The sequence below is a fragment of the Petaurus breviceps genome, unplaced genomic scaffold (assembly GCF_028583685.1).
Source record: "Petaurus breviceps papuanus isolate PSGF00001 unplaced genomic scaffold, PetGlider_PUasm1.0 76, whole genome shotgun sequence".
Lineage (NCBI taxonomy): Eukaryota > Metazoa > Chordata > Mammalia > Diprotodontia > Petauridae > Petaurus > Petaurus breviceps.
The window spans coordinates 58,003,412-58,010,969 of NW_027186473.1; positions in this window are offsets into that span (position 1 = coordinate 58,003,412).

The following is a 7,558-nucleotide window of genomic DNA, read 5'->3' on the forward strand; positions in this document are numbered from 1 at the left end:
AGCCAAGTATGTGACTAAGTGAATACCCCTTAAGTCCTTTGCTTTATGACCATCTAATTAAGCTTGTCAAAACAGAAGTATGGATCCTCTGCTTACATGAAATTTAAATACATCATGTATGTTCCTTTTCAAAGAAAAAAGTTACTTTTCATTCTGTTGTGCTTGAAATGTATCTGGCGCCACCATAAAATTTTAACTGTTTGTCTTAGATAAATTGGCTCTAAGATAACCTCCTTTGACATCAGCTGTTCCTATTCACCAGTTTAGATTCTAAGCTATAGAATGCTGAATTTTATCATTGATATATATTATAAAATAAGGACCTTTTCCTTTTCCCTCATTTAAAAAAAATGCCCTTTACAGACACAGTTGAAAATTTTTCACGAGGGAAAGAACAACATAACTTAAAATTCCTCATAACTCCTCTGTCTGTAGTAGGAGTTCTTTGCCCCCTGTTTGGTTGCTATTTTAGGGCTTATGCTGTCAGCAGGGACAAGATGGTGCCACTCCCTCTTAAACCTGCAGACCTAAGACCTCTCTTGCTCCAGCGCCATTTTTTACTAGGAACCAATAAGAGGAAGAAAGGCCTGCCATGGAGTAAAGATTTTAACTATGAGGGCTTAAATAGCATGATAAATTTGCTGCCTATGTAGTACATTTTTGTATATATACTAAGTTTATGAGATGATTCATTATCCTCGAAGCTAATAAGCCACAAAAATGGATACTATGAAGGTGAAATCATTTGAAGTATCTATTGAATATCATACCATAAATTAAAAAAAATTTTGACAAGGAGTACCTTGGCAATGTTGGTGCCTGATGTTTGTTTTATAGCAAACTTATTTGTCTACAAACACAGACCTAATTTCTAACAGTTCACAATAGACTTTCCCACGTGCTTTCATAGATCATAGATTTAGAACTGAGGAAAGGGCCTCAGAGAGTCCCTTCCTTATAACTGAGGAAGCTGAAACCCACAGGGTAAGTGACTGATGCAGGATTTGAAGCCAGGTTTTCCAATCCCAACGCCAGTGCTCTTTATACTGTACCATTGAGTTTAAAATATTTAAAGCCACTTTCCATCAAGCTGTTTTCTATTAAAAAATTAATTCAAAGTGTTCATTGTTATAAAAATTAATTCTAAGTGGTCATTGTTATAATTTTTTCCTTTCAAAACTAAGACTGTGAATAAGAGAATGATAATTCAGTAACTCCAAGATCAAATAATACTCTATTTAAATGAAATGTATAATAAAACTAATTAGAAAAGTTGTTTGTCCACCTTAATAAACGGTGTTCCAAGTCACCTTTTTTCTGTAGAGCTTTCCTGGGTTGAAAAATGTTTATTGCTATGAAAAAAAATCCAAGGAACAAAAATAAAAAAAATTATAAAATGTTATCCCTATAAGAAGCCGTAGAGATCATCTTTAAGCCTCTCATTGCATAGTTAAGGAAGATGAAACCCAGAGAGATTGTTTTGCCCTAGGTCACACACAGCTAGAGATGTAACTGGACCTAGAATCTAAGTCTTCTGACTGAGGACCCAGTGCTTTTTCTGTTAACGTAGAACGTAAGAGTTTGAATAAACTTTAGACATCATCTTATTATTTTACAGGTAAAGAAACTTAAGTCCCAGAGAGGCTAAGAGACTTGGGCCTCATGTTATACAGGTATGCCAGGGGGATTCAATCCAAGGACTCTGACTATAAATCCAGTGCTATTTAGCACAATGAGTACATTTTATTTCGTTTTTTCATTAGTTTTTCCTCAGAAAAATACAATATTTCTAGTGTGGGCATGTTTCTAAATTTCTCCTACAAGGTATATGCTTTCTATTAAACTTTCAGTAATATAGTCATTGACCATAAGAACAGAATGCTCAGGCCTTCATCATCTCATTCTAGCTGAAGAGAAGTACGAGGGGCATATTAGCTTTGACTCTTCCATTTTGGATTGAATGTTTATTCTGTAATCACAGATTCTCTTCTACTTTGCATTACTGTTGCTGATTTTTTACTAGGAGGGAAAAACCCTGCAGTTTTCTGTCAAGTAATTTGGACTATAGCAAAATTTCTCTAAATAATAATGAAGTGATGATAATCAGCTTTTCTGTTCTTTAAGATACTTGTATTTCCAGCGATTGCATTAAATAGTTACACTTTCCCACTCAGAAGTTTCCTGCTCAACTAGTTTCTTTGCACAAATGATCCTTTAAATAATTTGCTGTGTGACGTTCTTCAATGTACCAAGAATTGTAAACTTTGTTTTGTAAGAAATAAAATTCACCTCTTCATAATAAGTAGACACTTATTGATTAACCCTGGGTTGTTTTTTTTTTATTTTGGTACTAAATCCCATCATTTGACAGATGGATTTTATCCACAGTAGAATGAAATCATTTACCATGAGAACAGCATCTCTGCTTCTGCTCTGTCCAATGAGTCACATCCATAGTCAAGGCCACAAGAGGATTTCCCCAATATTTTCATAAACCTGAAATTTCCACAGTCGGCAAACAAAAAACTCCACCTCACTTTGACCAAAACTTGCCCTTTGTTTTGATAACAAAACTTCTTTCCCAGTAGTACTTCCTTCCACCTCTACAGAAGATGGTGATTTAGGAGATGATTAAAGAATATTGTTCAAAAAAAATTTTTTTTTAATGTCAGGTAAGCATAGTTTTAAGTCATATTTCTTAGGATCTCAGGGTGTGTGTGTGTGTGTGTGTGTGTGTGTGTGTGTGTGTACTACAAGGTAAAGTATTTTACAACTGACATCAGAGGGAAATGGCTATAATGCTTAATCTTAGAAAGAAAACGCATTGTACATAAGGCAGACTTTCTGCCACCATCCCTCAGTAACCATCATGGTACAAAGGACACTAGACTTTAGAGTTGGGGACCTAGGTGCAAACTCAGCTTTGCTATTTGCTCATCCGTGTGACCTTGGACAATCAATCTCTTTGGGCCTCCATGTCTCCAGATACAATATGAAGGTTGAAATCATTCAGAAAAAATCCAGAACCATTTAACTTTTTGGGGGGGGAGGGAGAAAGGGAGGTGCCTTGATGGTCTCTAAGGTTTCCAGTTCTAAATTCATAATCTCATGAACTTTAACTTTTTGGGGGGGGAGGGAGAAAGGGAGGTGCCTTGATGGTCTCTAAGGTTTCCAGTTCTAAATTCATAATCTCATGAACTCTCATTTTGGAGTTCACTCCTGTTCTGACTCATTGATGTGATCTACCAGCCTTAGATCATGTTCCTTCCTTTCTCTAGGGGTGCAGTAGCTGACTTGTAATCCTTAGAATTTTAATACTCCACATTGATGTTCCCTCAGATCCCCTGACCTCTTAAGTCTGTCAGTCTCTTAGATTTCCATGACCTAAAGGTTCTAGTTTAGTCACTTTTAGTCATCGACCATATTGTGTCTGCCCAAATTTTTAACTGACATTTTCACATCATAGTTTCTTCTCCCTTTATCTTCCTTATTCTAAACCTAATCTTCCTTACCACAAGCTCCCCTCTTGGAGATTTCATCATGTCCTGTGGGTTCAAGATTTATCTATGTAGATGATTATTAAAATCCATATATATTCAACCCTAATCTATCTAAGACAAGTTCATTGCTGCCTGTTGGCTGGGTCCCATAGGCTTCTCCAATTTGATCTTTTTGAGCTGGGATTCATCATCTTTGCTCCTAAATTTGCCCATCCTCCAAACATCCCTATTACTGTTGAGAGCACCATCACTCAGTCACCCAGACTCATAACACTGGAGTCGTCTTTACCTTCTCTCTCCTTCACCCATTCCTTATGATCCACTTAGCTGCACCTCTGAACAACTTTGCCTCAACACCCTCTCTCACATCTGACCCGTTCTTTCCACATGGCCACCATCCTAGTTCAGGCACTAACCATCCTTCCCTGAACTACTCCAACAGTCTTAACTGATAATCTGGCTTCCAGATTATCTTCCCTTCTCCAATTCATCCTCTACAGAACTGCCAAAATAATCTTCCTAAGGCATAGATCAGACTGCCATTCCCGTTCAAAAACCTACAGAAAAATAAAATACAAACTCCAGTCTGAGCCTTACACAATTGTGCTCTCATCTCTCCACTCCCTTTTACAGTCTAAATTCTAGCCAAACTGGGCTATGAGCCATTCCCTGAGCTCCACCCACCTTCCTCCTGCACTCACATAAGCCATTCTCCATGCCTAAAATAGCCTCCCTACTCATCTCTGCCACACGACATCTTGGTGTCTCAAGGCTCATTTAGAGGTCACCTCCTTTCTGAAACTTTTCCTCATCTCTACAATTGCCTTCTCCCTCCTCAATTTTCCTTCTACTCTACTTATATATGTAATATACTCACCAGTAAAAGGTCTTTGAGGGAAGGACGGTTTAGTTGTAGTCTTTGTATTTCTGGCATCTAGCACAGCGCTTTACAGATTACAGGAAGTCAATTGAATTGAAGCCACCTATATTGCAAGCTTTGGATATTCAGTTTCTGCTAATAAACAGAACAGAAATATCACTTCTCTCTGGACCTGCTTCCTCCTCTGTAAAAGGAGGGATCTGGACTGATTCTCTAAGGTCCCTTTCATCCCTAATATTCTGTTACCTAGTAATAAGAAGTCACTATTGTGTCAATACTAAAGAATTGAAAAGAGAATAAGGGAAACTTAGAAGTAGTATTCCTTGAGGACTTTTGTTTTTCATTATTTTAGAAAATGTTGAATCATTTCTTTTTTCTTTAGAGTAATGAATAAAGTGCTTTAATTTTTGTTAATTTCATGGATTGGTATTAAAAAAAATAATAAAAAGCAATAGGAAGACATGTAAGCATTAAGTAAGGAACAATCTATTGTTAAGGGGACCTTAAATGGGAGCAGTAGCATTAGACATCATCGAGGACCTGTCATGGGCCAGTCACAGAACAAGAATCACCGACAAAAGAATTCAAGGAAGGACAGCATAGGTGCCTCTGAGGTACTCAGACAAGTATAAGAGGACTCTGGTATGTTAGCTGGGTGGCTCCTCCAAGGAGGAATTATAGAAAGAACGTGGACAAAAAAAATCACACAGTGGACAGTACCCACAACTCTGAGATCATAGATGTTAAATGTTAAAAATGGGGTCTCCATACCACCTAACATTTTCTTCCTCAAAATGATTTCTTAAAACTGTATGATGAGGCTTGGGCAAGTCACTTAATCCTAACTGCCCTACCTCCCCGCCCCCCCCCTCCAAAAAGCAAAAAACAAACAAAAAAACTATATGATGGAAGATTCCTGGAAAAATTTCAGAATCATTGAACAGATGGTGGTAGGCAACCATCTAGGAAGGGGAGCTATAAAGACCCAGCATGATGTCATTAACATGAGGTTGATCTATCTGATCACAGATATAGATGTAGATAGAGTTTAACCATTTTTTTTAGTAAAACATTTAATAAAGTATTTCATACTAACATTGAGAAGATGAAAAGATGTGGACTAACAATAATGTAAATAGATGGACTCTGGTTGAATGGCTACATTGGAAGAGTAGTTATTAGCATTAAAGTAATTAGATTACATTAAGTAAGAGATAAAGGACTAAAGTCAGGGAGACCTGAGTTCAAATCCTGCCTCAGGCACTTACTAGCTGTGTGACCCTGGGCAAGTCACTTAACCTCTGCCTCAGTTTCCTCATCTATAAAATGGAGATAATAAGATCACCTCCCTCATTGTAATGATCAAAGGAGATAATTTTAAAGCACTTAGCACATTGTAAGCACTACATAAATGTTAGCTATTAGTTATCTGTTTATTTATTAGAAGTAGCTTTGTGACCCTGGGCAAGTCACTTAACCTCATTTAGCCTGAGTTTCTGTAGTTATAAAATGAGGATAAAAACAGTACCTACCTTGTGGCTTTGTTGTGAAAATCAAAAGAGGCATATAAAGTACTTTGCAAACCATAAAATGCTATAGAAAGGCTGAGTATTACTGAATGCCAACTGGGTGAAAGATCTCCAGTGGTATGTCAGAGGGCTCTGTACTTGGCCCAATAACTTGGAAAAATACATAGATTTTATGTTCAGAAAATTTGCACCTGCTATAAAGCTGAGAAAGACAGCTAACTCACTGGCTAACAGAGGAAGATCTTGGTCTGAATCTGATAAGATGAATTTCAGTAAGGATAAATGTCAAGTCACCTGCTTGGGGAAGGCATGGTTAGATTGCAGTTTGTCCACAAAATATCTGGGGATTTTAATGGACTGAGCCAGTTCACTAAAGTATAGGAAGACATGTAGATGTAAGTAACACACAATATATTGCTTAGGGGACCTAAATGGGAGAAGTAGCATTAGACACCAGTATATGAGAAGCAGCAGCCCCCATGTGACCTTGGACTACTCTAAGGAAGTCTAGCTTCCAGAAGCAAGGCACTGACAGTCTTTTGGTCTTCACTCAGGTCAAACCACATCTCGAGTGGACTGTTCAGTCCACTGTTCTGGTTACTACATCAATAAGCTGGAGAGAGGTCAGCATGGTAAAGGGCTTTGAATCCAACTCATGACATCATTTGAAAGCACTAAGAATGTTTAGCATGGAGAAGAAAGAAAGAACAAAAATAGCTATCTTCAAGTATCTGAAGGGCTGTCCTGTGGAAATTAGACTTCTTTTGTTTGACTTTAGAAGGCAGAAACAGGAACAATAGGTAGAAGTTGCAGTCACATTTAGACCAGAAATCAGGAAAAACTTCCTAACAATTATAGCTGTCTTAAAGTGGAAAGGGCTGCCTGAAAAACAGGAGGTTCCCCCTCCTGAGAGGTCTGGCAGAGGCAGGATGATCACCTGTGATGATCATATGTGGTACTGGTGGTTCCTTTTGGGAATACGTTGGATTATGAGGGTTCTAACTCTATGTCCTGTGATTTTAATGTAAAATGATCTATGTTGACAGGTCACTATAATAAAACATGCACATGTTCTAGGGATCTATGGTGTGTTTTTGTTTTTGTTTTCCAGGCAGCCACCAACTTTAATTTAATAGGTAAATCTTATCTGAAGCCCAGAACATTTCAGTAACTTGGCCCAGGGTCACACAGCTAGTGTCAGAGGCAGGGACTTCAACCCAAGTAGTGATAACTTCAAGCCCAGCATCATATGCACCAATCCCAAAAGAATTTGTGCTGCTTTGTAGTACCAAATCCAGGATTCAAAAGCATAAATATCAGTCACAATAGCACCAAAAATGTTTGTTGTTCAGTCATATCTGACTCTTTGTGACCTTATTTGGAGTCTTTTTGGCAAAGATACTGGAGTGGTTTGCTATTCTCCAGCTCATTTTACAGATTAGAAAACTGAGGCAAAGAGGGTGAAGTGACCTATCCAGAATCACACAGCTAGTGACTGAGGTCATATTGGAGCTCAGGTCTTCCTGACTCCAGACCTGGCACTCTATCCACTATGCCAACCTACCTGCCTGACCAATAATACACTTGACTGTATTGTGAAATAGATATGATTATACATACATAAATATGATATAATGTTGGGTTCAAAA